The sequence below is a fragment of the Alexandromys fortis genome, unplaced genomic scaffold (assembly GCF_014885135.2).
Source record: "Alexandromys fortis isolate MF-2015 unplaced genomic scaffold, M_Fortis_MF-2015_v1.1 scaffold_138, whole genome shotgun sequence".
Lineage (NCBI taxonomy): Eukaryota > Metazoa > Chordata > Mammalia > Rodentia > Cricetidae > Alexandromys > Alexandromys fortis.
This window is the reverse complement of record NW_026068034.1, coordinates 1276191-1287966: the sequence shown is the minus strand read 5'-3', so window position 1 is coordinate 1287966 and position 11776 is coordinate 1276191. Positions and strand designations below refer to the sequence as shown.

Genomic DNA, 11776 nt, shown 5'->3' with positions numbered 1-11776 from the left:
TACAAGATCATTATCCCACAGACATTATTAAATACAAATGGAAGTAAATTTGATTGTAAAACTGTTTATACAAACTATTGAAATTATACTTATAAAAACGGACCAAGCCATCCGGAGCCACTTGTTTGAAATGGGTGGTCATAGTTTCTTCGCTGCACCAACATATGTGAAGTAAGGCTCCCTACAATTGGTGCCCCAAACAGACTTGATAAGATGGTAAATACCGAAAGTGTGGGTTGTAAAACGGCTTTTACCTGTGAGGAGCCATTTTCCTCCTAAAAATCATTACAGGAACCATCACTCTGGGGAGTCTGCAGAGAACCCCACACCCATAATTATGTTAAGAATCGTTCTATTGACAACCTGCCCCATACCCAATTAAGCTGTTGATGGAGAACTATCTGTTAGCGGAACCTGCCTCACATTCCAGCTATCCAGGGAACTAGGTGTGGCAACTCGTGACTTCTTGGCCTACCTGACCGAACGTAACCTCCTGGCCTACACGACCGGGACCACGAGGCAAGATCCCGTGCCCTGCCCCCCAAAGCCCTCATCCAGGGGCTATATAAGCAGCAACCAGGACCCTAATAAACGGAGGCTGTGACAAACTTAGCATGGCCTTCTCCTTCTTTTCTAGCTCATTCTCTTCCAGATAGCACCCCTCCGTGACCCTGGAGTAACTGATTGCAGGATGGGTTACAAACCCCTAGACTGAGTAACCCACCCAACGCAATCGACATTTACCTAAGGGACCTGCAGACACACTTCCTAATCCTTTCAAATAGTGCTGGTCTTTAGTGACCAAGCATTCAAATCTATGAGCCTATGAGGGCCATTTTCATTCAAACAAGCACAAGTACCACAATGAATCAGGGAGTCGACTGGGGTTTCTTACAGGTGCCCACATCAGCACAGAGAAGGATTTGTGAAAATAGCATCACTGAAAGCCCCTGAACAGCAGGCCTTTCCCTCACCACCACCACCACCAACTGCTTACTGTCTATATAACCCTAGAGGAGCCTCATGGGCATGATTAGGGTTTGAGAGCTTCCAGAGTCATGTGAGCCCTTCCCCCAAAGACAACACCCACAAATAAGCAGGGAGAAGTCTTAAGAATATGCCATCCCAATTCCTTTAACCTGTGGTGCCTAACCTCCCGCCTTTTTATTATAAAAAAGAGATGGGAATGTAATGATCTGTCTCTTTAAGAGACAAGCCACGCCCACTCCCTCCCCCACCTGCTAAGGCAAGCTGATCTTCACAAAGACCAAAAGGTACACACTCATGGCAACCAGGAACACTTGTCCAGTGAGTTTCTTGCTGGTCTGTGTGATCTTGATGGGGAAGAGGACAAGTTTAAAAGCACATATCTAGATACTAACTTCATAGTATATTCTAAATGTACCTTAGAAGATTGTTGTTGTTGTTGTTGTTGTTATTATTATTATTATTATTATAGTATTAAAGGCCTCACATATGCTAGAGAAGTGCTTTATGCTATATTCCCAGCCCCCAACACATGCTTAATATTTAAGGACATTCATGGCTTTGCTTTATTTTTATTTTTATGTGAATGGGTGTTTGGTCTGAATTCATGTCTGTGCACCGTTGACTTGTCTAAGCCATCAGCTCCACGGGCTGGAGTTTAGCTTGTTGTGATTTGCCATGTGGATGCTGGGAATTGCATGTCAGACTTCTGGAAGAGCATGTGGTGCTCCTGACCTATGAGCCACCTCTCCATCACCCCCTACCCTCATTGAGACAGGACCTACCAGAGAATAAAAAGAGCACACTGCACACTTGCACTCCGTTCACTCCAATCCAGTTGTTTTACATCACCACAATTCATAGTGACCGTATTTTCAAAACTGTGTTTAGTAACTGCATTGCTTGCAAGACTGCTGTGGGGCAGCCTCGCCACTGCACTGGCATTAGTAGCACTGTGGGGCAGACTCACCCCTGCACTGGCATCAGGAGGGTTGTGGGAACCCTCATCTCTGCTCTGACGTTAGGAGTACAGACAGCAGCCGTCTGGAATACGAAAAAATAAACCACTGGGCGTTTGTGCCTTTTCTTCATCCCACTCTCCATAAAGGGGAAGCTAAGCTCAATGCCAGGATCCTGCAGCTCCAGTGACATTAAAGATCTGATGATCAGAATTGTGCTCTGACTCCACGTGCACACTGCAGCACACTTGTTCTCCTCCCCCCGTAAACAAAGTGAAATGGAGTGAGTCTGGGTGTGGCGGCTTGTGCCTCTAATGCCAGCCTTCTCTTTTCTCAGTGCTGCTTTGGGAAGAGGCGATGTTACAGTAGCACTGGAGCCACCAAGGAAAAGCCACTGCCTCCTGAACGAAAGAGTGGACATGTGCCGTCATCTGCTACCTTAAGGGTTAATCCAGGGGCTGGAGAGATGGTTCCATGACTACGTGTGCTGGATGCTCATCCAGAGCAGGTTCAATTCCATTCTCCACACGGCATCTCACATCTTGAAATTCTCAAGCAAATGGACAGAACTAGGAAAAAAACATACTGAACGAGGTAACCATATCCAGAAAGACAAATACAGTATGTATTACCCATAAGTGGCTTTTAGACATAAAGCAAAAGATAGCCATCCTCCAGTCCATAACCCCAGAGAACCTAGACAAGACAGACATGCATGGATCCGCTTAGGAAGGATAAAAAGACAAGATCTCCTGAGTAAATTGGGAGTATGGGGGACAAGGGAAGGGACGGGGACAAGGGGGAATGGGAGAGGAGAGGAAGGGAGAGGAGGAGAAAATGTATAGCTCAATAAAAAAAAAAAATAAAGAGCTGCCGTAGTCATGATCATGATGTCTCTTCATAGGATAAAACCCTCTAAGACATCCTGGCCCTAGGGGTTGTGAGGCATAAGCTTCCCCTTTCAGCTGCCGGGCAACAGCAGGTACAGCTTCCATTAGGGCTGGAGAGCGGCCCCTAACCCACGGGTCAGGTGGGAGGAAAGTGATGCTGAGCAGAGTGTCAGAAGAACCACAAGGTCCAGCATGCCTTCAACATGTATTGGGACTGAGGCCACTGGGTTTGGGAGGAGCTACCAAGGATCTGAGAGGCACCCACAAGTCTTTCAGCTGGATATGACCCAGAATCTGCATGGCCACAACCACAACCTCTGCTCCCCACCTCAGGCCCTTAGTTTAACGCCTGCTTAGCGTTCACGTGTTAGAGACGATATTAAAATGTCCTGAGACAGGGTGACTCACTGTTGTGTGACTGTATTCCCGGGAAGACACAATACTGGAAGGGGATGGTATTGACTCAGGACTCCCAAGACCAAGTTCTCAGCACAAAGGAAATTTATCTGCCCCGGAGGGACATAGGGCAGGGAATAAGAGAGAAAACTAGGAGATAGAGGACGAGAGAAAATGGGAAGGGAACAAGGGGAGGGGGCAGGGACATCTGTCCCAGACAGGAACAAAGGACCGCCTCTGGATAGAGGGGAGACAGACATGGCCCATGGGAAAATGGCAGTTTACAAAGGTACAAGGGGGGATCTCATATTAGGATGGGCGCCTTTAATTTTAATTGGGCATGTTAACTGGGCGTGCCAAAGGGGGCTCCTTGATTGCTCGTACTTGATAGCTGGATTTTGGAAGTCAGTCTAGGGAGAAAAGTGGCCAAAGAAGGGAATAGACCTTGGTGGCTAGCTATAGAGATACAATCTAACAGTTTTTAGAAAAACAGAGGAAAGGGGGAGAAGGACAAGGTCTGTCAAGTCATGTCTGTCATGCTCAGACTGACTAGAGTCCCTTACACACACACACACACACACGCACACGCACACGCACACGCACACGCACACGCACACACACACCTACTTACCACAGATACGGCTGATGGCAGACCAAAGTACAGAAACCATCAAAGTCTAGCTTAGTGAACCAATGAGTTTTATTGGCTCATAGTCCCTTACAAGAGCAGGAATGATTCAGAAACAGCTGCATCATCAAAACCCACCCCATCATGCGTGACAGATAACAAATACAGGAAAACTTGAACAAACTGTACACCACCACTTTGGCAGGTTGGAGAGTGTCCTTCATTGTCCTCTACCGTAGGTCCGGTAGGTCTAAATCTCTGGGTGATGTGGCTGATCTCCATTTCTTTCAGGAAGTCATCTTGTTTCCCAGCAGTCTGCCTACTGCTCGTATATATTTATACGCTTGAGAAGGAAAGCGTGGTCAGTCTGGTCAGTTTCAGGGGCTTCCTGAAGTTCTTGAGTTGCTTAATTTCTGAGTTTAAGAAGCTTCTAGCAAGTGGAGTAATTCTCCTCTTGCAACATTTCAATGTTCTGCCTCCCTATAAACAATAATTCTCACGAGCATTATTGTTAAGTTGGGAGCGTAGGCCCCTGCCCCTCGCATCTATCCCAGTTCCCAGGCCTGGTCTGGACTTCAAATCCCAGCAGGCCAGGGAGGGGTCAGGACCACTCCCCAGGGTACTTAAGTGATTCCCCAAAAGAAGAACACGTGATCTCCCTTTCTTCCTCCTGGGGTTCACGTTCCTTCGGCTTCTCGGTTTCCCCCTTGGCGCTGCCCGAGACCGCAGATCTCCCATTAAACCTGGATATTTCTTAATTTGGCTTGTTTTGATTTGGCTTGATTGGGAATTTTTGCGTCATCAGGGAGCTAATATTAAAAAAAAAATTTCTATCAATTATGCGTATGGTTAACCTGAAACCCTAGCTTGAAGATTAGCATCTGGAATCACCACAGCCTCCTCCAGGACCTGAGTTCCAGCCTCTGGTTGGCCATGAAGAATCTGCAGACATCACTTACAGACCATCCCTGAGCTTTCCAAAACTAGCCTCTCCCAACAGGAGCTTAGCCATTCTGCCGAGCCCTCTCTGCTTCTCTGAGGCCTTCTTCCTGCTCACTGCTGGCTGAGCAGTGCTGACCTTCACTTTCTATCCCCAATGCACCTCAAAGTGGTGCAGATTACTGTCTGGCCTGTGACTTGATGAACAGGCTAAAAGGCCCGCTGTTCTGGCTGCTATCTTCTTAGCCAACAGTGAACAATGATCCTTTGGAAACAATAAAGCCACTAGGTCCTCAGCATTGCAGGCAAATAAGATCTTTTAGCAATTAAAAAATATACTTTGAACTTGTCCCTGTGAAGGCCACCCATGATAATCTAAGTCTGGGCAGGAAGGAAGTTCTTTATTTCCTCCAACCATTATCACCTGGGACTCAGGCCATCGAGAAATTTAAATGGAGTCTAGAGTCTCAATAGTTTACCCTGAGATAATGCCTGGCAGGCAGAGATTACCCGACCCCCACCCAAGAGCAGACCATTCAAAGAAAATTCCTGGCATTCCAAGCACTGTAGATAGAAACACCTGCCAACTCTTCACCAGGACACCCCTAAACAAATGTCTGCCAATCAGGGGTCCTGAACCCCAGAGACCCCTCACCCCACCTTTACTACTATAAAAACCCAATTCTAATTGAGCTCGGGGCTCTCCGGATATTCCAATATGTTGGACATGCGGAGAAACCAAGTTTGCAAACTTGATTAAAATAAAGGCTCTTTGCTTTTACATATGGGACTTGGTCTCCATTGTTGGCTTTTGTGGGGACCCACAGATTTGGGCGTGACATCCCTAACCCAGCTGTGTGCGGGTTCCTCATGGGAGCCAGCTCTGCGTGTTATTTCCCAGGACATCTTGTTGAGCACAGGCTTCTGCAGCGTGAAGCCTGCACACTGGGGGGACCCTTGTCTTGCCAAGGCCATCCAGACACCCCTATGCACAGCGTCTCATCCTGCCACAACTGACTCATGTTCCAAGTGAATAAAGACAAATATGGCTTTACCACCACACCTGTTGAAAGACTTGGATAAATCCAGACCCCCCCCCCCCCCAGCAGGAAAAAACAGAGCCAAAAATCTAAGCAGGGAGAAAAGAATCCAGAAATCTAGGATTAGCCGGTTCAGTTTCAGGAACTAGCTGAAGATAAAGTTAGATTGTCATCTTGCGAATAATCTTGAGAAACAGGGAGTTGCCCCCTTGTGATTATCATTGGTATTTTTGGAATTTTCTATGATGCCCCCCCCCCACCCCTTTGGATTACTGGGCTGTGGTTTCTTCCCTTAAAAATCCCTTCTCCCTGTTACTCGGGGTCGAACTCCCCTGTGTGGGTTATGAGTCTCGGCCCCAGTGCACTGGTACCTGTCAAATAAACCTCGTGTGATTGCAGCAAGGACGGTCTCTCGTGAGTTACTGGGGGGGGGGGGTCGTGTTATCCTGAGACTTGAGTGAGAGTCGCCCTACACTGGGGGTCTTTCATTGTCATTCAGCATCCCAGCTAAAAGCACATCCCAAGCCTCGCCCATCTGGAATGTGACGTCTGTACTACTCGGCAGGGATGTGGGTCCTGTATACCCAGGTCTCTACTAGCACTAGTCACTCGACTATCCTCGGCAGCATCCCCACTTCTGCCCCTTCACCCTGACCAGCTGCCTTCACTGCAGAAGACCAACCATCCTTCCTTTGTCCTGACTTCTCAGCAGCCTTCTCCTGTGGTCCTTGTCACTACTGTGAGGGTGTCCCACTTTTCCTTAGCCCCAAAGCTCCCGTGAAACTCCACCTGCACAGGGAGTCATGGGAGGGACAACAGGACCTTCACACGTCTGCTGGTCACATTTGGGGGGCAGAGGAGCATTGCTTCTACCGGGGACAGCTCCGTAGAGCCTGTGTCCCTCTGATTTGCTCTTGCCCAGCGGCTAAGGTGTGAGATGGAGGAGTCTTCCCTGCTCTCATCCAGAGCCTGTCAGCGGGAAGGTGGCACTTCTGGGGCTGAAAAGGCTGCACAACAGGTAAAGCCACAGGGCAGTTGAAGGGGAGGGGCCAGAGGTGCTGTAGACTTTGAATAATCACTGTCTTAACACAAGTGCAGGCATGCTTAGACAGGGAGGAACCCTGCCGTGGAGGACTTTGCTGCTGAGCCGTGGACCTGAACTCTTGTCAAGGACATGTGAGCTCAGGGTGAGTTGCTCTGCTGCCAAGAAGGGACCAGGATGTCCTCGGAGAGGGCCAAGTGTGCTGGGTGAGACAGTGTGACTCCAATAAATCAGGAAGAGAGGTGGGAGCCCTCTCACAAGGTTAAGGACTCGGGACCCTTCGGGCCTGCTTTTCCTTCCCCGTTCACTCCATGGGGATCACAAAGTGAATGAGAAGGTCCTTTCTCCTCTCTCACATTTAGTTCATGGTCTTTGGTTGACATTATCCCGGAGTGAGGAGTGAGCCAATGAGGCACCAGCCCAAGTCTTCTCCCCAGAGGAGGAATGGGTCCTGGCAGGTTCTTCTGAGTGTCCAGTCTACAGTGTCCCGGGATTCTCCGCTCTGTGTTACCAGGTGAAAGAACAGAGAGGCAAAGCTGGGGGGTCTCTGTGAGGCTGGAGTTCTTCAGCCTTCTTGAGGACTCATGGGGGGAAAGGCATATTTTGGCTTGATCTGTTATTTTTCACTAAATTAAACCTTCCAATCAGAGGGAAAAGGTTTTTCCTGAAACTTGTACTTGGGAACACAAGATCCTGCAATGTATGGGCCCTAAAGAGGAAACAGCTGGATACCACAGGACACTTGTCTCCGGGCCCCAAAAGTTGAAAGAGCCTGTACCTGGGTAAGGAGGCTGGTGGGGAAGGGACTCCTCCCCCTCCACACACACACTACACATAGGCCACCATGTTAAATCCTCACAATTGGGCAGGAAGCCAAGTGATATTTTACTGCCTCTAATGAAGAACATGTAAGGGATCAGAGAGGTGAAGGATGTGACAAAAGCCACAAAGATGGAGAGGAAAAAACCAAGGGAGTGCTCAGGTCTTAGCGACCTCACGCTTTGTTCCAGTGATGTCCTATTGCTTCCTGGGTAACCCTAGAAAACAAACCCAAGGAAAATTTCCATGGCTCCTAGGAGGCGCAGAGCAATGGTTGAAGAGTCTCAGAGAACTCACATGGTTTTCTTTCTCTTCTGCAGGGTCCGGGGAAGGTGTGCTGGCAGGTCTGCTGTCCCTTGTGGATGAGAATTTGAGACCCAGAATCTTCCTGTGGCTCCTTAACACATCCGCCAGTACCAGGAGAGGGACCACAAACAGGTCCTGAGTGTATTTTCCAGGGGCATGGAGGAGCACATCCCCACAGCCCTCCATCATGCATTGATGCTGCCCCGAACCCCTCCTGGTCTTCCTTGGGGTGTCCATTGCCATGTTCCAAGTGTCTGGTTCCTGGCTGCTGGCTATTATGAGCATCTTCCTTCTGTTCTTATTACTGTGGCTCCTTGCCAGACAGCCCTTGAAAAAGTTTGTGGCGGCTATGTGCTTGCAAACAGACCTGGCTGACATCACCAAGTCCTACCTGAGTGAGCTTGGCTCCTGCTTCTTGGTGGCTAAGACTGAGGGCCAGGTGGTGGGCCTGGCAGCTACTCGGCCAATCAGTGTTGACGGAGAGAGGGTCCCTTTATTTGTCCCAGCCGCCTGGCTAGCTTACACCTGAAATAACCACACAGAAACTATATTAATTGAAACACTGCTTGGCCCATTAGCTCTAGCCTCCTATTGGCTAACTCTTACATCTTGATTTAACCCATTTCTATTAATGTATATCTCACCATGAGTTTGTAGCTTACCGGGAAAGATTTAGCATGTCTGACCTGGCAGCTCCATGGCGGCTCTCTGACTCTGCTTTCTTCCTCCCAGAATTCAATTCTGTCTTCTCCACCTAAGTTCTGCCCTATCAGGCCAAGCAGTGTCTTTATTGATTAACTGATGGAGGTGGGTCTTGTATCTTATCTGTTGCTTTCATTGGTTAACTAATAAAGAAAACTGCTTGGCCCTGATAGTACAGAAAATTAGATAGGAGGAGTAAACAGAACAGAATGCTGGGAGAAAGAAGCCAAGTCAGTCAGGGGGCCATGATTCTCCCACCCAATACAGACGCAGGTTAAGATCTTCCCTGGTAAGCCACCTCGTGGGCTACACAGATTATTATTATTATTATTATGGGTTAGATCAATATGTAAGAGCTAGCCAATAAGAGGCTGGAACTAATGGGCCAGGCAATGTTTAAATGAATACAGTTTCCATGTAATTATTTTGGGTAAAGCTAGCCAGGTGGTGGGACGCAGCCCCGCTGCTCCTATTACAACATTTAACCAATGAGAGGAACACATAAACAGAAGGACCTCCTACCTCAAGTCAAGGACCCCCCATTAGGGAGGAAGCAGCTGCAGTTCTTTCGCCTGTCTGTGTCCTCACAGCATCGAGGACAGGGGATAGCGAAAGCACTGATCAGAACTGTCCTCCAGTTTGCACGGGACCAGGGCTACAGTGATGTTGTTCTTTGTACTGCTGTGCTGATGCATGATGCTGTAGCCCTCTGTGAGGTCCTGGGCTTCCAGAAGACAGGCAAGTCCTTCTTCAACACAACAGCAAAACTACTGACTGTCTCTTCAATTCATTCCAGGTGCGCACTCCCTTCAGCTCAAGAATATGAGCTATGATCTTATTTCCTTATGCATCTGTCAGCCTCCAGTTCACTGGGCTATCACAAGCAAACCCTAATTTTGCAGTGGATCATAAAGGCCTCTATATGATGCTGATTGGAATCCTGTGTGTTCAATGGTGAGTAATGGAGTGCTCCATTTCCTCCAAACCCAACTTCCTATAAGGGCTGTCAGTGACCACTGACACAGAGGGCTAGTTTTGTGGTCTGACCAGCATGTGTGGCCCATGCTGACACTAACCAGACCCAGTCTCGTGAGCCAGCATGACTGAGTAGAGGCCATGTATGCAGTGTTTCTCTGGGTCCAGGAAGAGAATGTGAGACTAGACAGTGTCCTAGGTTTACTGCCCTTGGGAACCAAGGCTGGAGTGGACTTAGTCCCAAGACTAGGGACTCCTGGAACTTAGGTGCTTCAGGACATCCTTCAAGCTTCATGGGTGAATTAAGACAGCTATGGGCTGATGTTTGCAAGACTGTTTGCAACTTCATCTCTAGCCCTGACATACTAACATAGGTCTGACACCGTCTCACGTTGGACATCACCAACCCAGGAGGACCCACAGATCACAACTGTCGAGGGTGTCCTCATCCAGTCAGCTTTGGAACTACTGCCCACCCTTGGCATTGCATTCTGCTCACAGCTGTCTTTGAGGGACCCAAAAGGCAATTCTCTGCCAACCTGCCGACTAGTCTTGTCCCAGGCTCATGTATCGTCATGGTGTCTTTTTGGTAAGTCCTAAAGTGGCTCCAAACTAAAGCAACTTGTTTCCCAGGAGCATGCGCCTCCCTCTGGATCTTCCACACAGACCAACACAAAAGCTTTCTCCTTACTAGGTGGCATGTCCAGCGTTGGAAAGTGCTATGGAGGCTGTCAGGGGTAGAAGGGAAGGCTGTTTTATCCCATCAGGCAAGATATTCTTGCTGGTGTGATAGTGTCATGGTTGCTATAGGTACAGCCAACTACTTTCTGAATGGATTTAAGTATCACTCCATGGGGGAATCAGCAAAGTCTGACACTTCACATGGAGGCAAGACCAAGGCTGTCTCCCCTCCCCCTACCCCTTCTGAGCAGTGGATGGGGGGAGGTGGGGGGAAGGGAGCGGGAACAGGAGTGACTGTGTAAAGTGAGAAAAGATTGTTTAAGAAAAAAAGAAAAAAAGGATCCCCCATAGAGAGAGCCTGGTTTTGGTACAGTAAGGCAAAACTCTATGACTAGGTGTATTTTCAGACCTTGCAGTGTGCCCACAGCCCCCTCTTCAGACCCACCCCCTCCTTCAGGCCTATCTTTTCCCTCCCCCCATATCTCTCTAAGGCACAATAGTCCACCACTTTTCTCCTGCTCACCCACAAGGCTACAGCTATGTAGATGTCTGTGACTGTTGATCTCTAGAGCAGTTCCTTCTCAAATGGAGGCCCTCAGACTGCTTTATGAGTCAGGGAAGTACAAGAATTGCCCTTCCCAAGCCTCTACTGCTCTGATTGCCCAGGCTTTCCTTACACAGCAATTCCAAGAGCACTTCCAGGGCCCCCGGGGAAGGACACGGGTGATTCCAGGTTGTTGCAGTCCCTGTAATGTGCATACAAAGCAGAGAAATGGTTTTTCCTCACCTAAAAGAACACACATGGACTTTGGGTTCTGTGAACCTGTTCTAGTGTGCTTTTCTGCTGCCGTGGTAAGAACGACCACAAACAACGGAGGGAAGTCGGGCCAGCAGCTCAAGGCAGGACTGACGGCTTGCTGACCCTCACGACCTTCACTCCGACTAGGGAACTCACTCACAGTCGAGGAGGTACAGCAGGAACCCTAGGGGCTGCTGCTTGCTGGCTGTTCCTCATGCTGTCCATAGTAGGCTCAGTCCTCCCTCATCAATCATAAATTAAGACAGTCCCTCACAGATGTGCCCACAGAGCAGTCTGATCTGAGCAATACCTCAGCTGAGACGCCTTCAGGAGATGCAGCCAGGCTATGCCAAGTTGACCACTGAAACTCACAGAACTTGATGATGATGATGATGACGATGATGATGATGATGATGATGATGATGATGATGATGATGATGATGATGATGGAAAGGGTAATCAGGACAATGGAAACATTTCATTGTGAGGTTATGGGAGGCCTGAGCCCATGGTAACATGTGCAAACTCCAGCTTGTCACTGGTGAGCCCTATTAGGGCCAGGGTTTCTGCTTTGGGGGAGACGTGAAACAATAGCATCTCCAGCTATCACACC

General features: G+C 48.6%; 1 pseudogene; it reads left to right on the top strand.

Moving 5' to 3' along the window:
- The window catches only part of LOC126515360 (N-acetyltransferase 8-like), a 21240-nt pseudogene extending 9775 nt beyond the window's left edge, over positions 1-11465 (top strand).
- Positions 11466-11776: the final 311 nt, after the last annotated feature.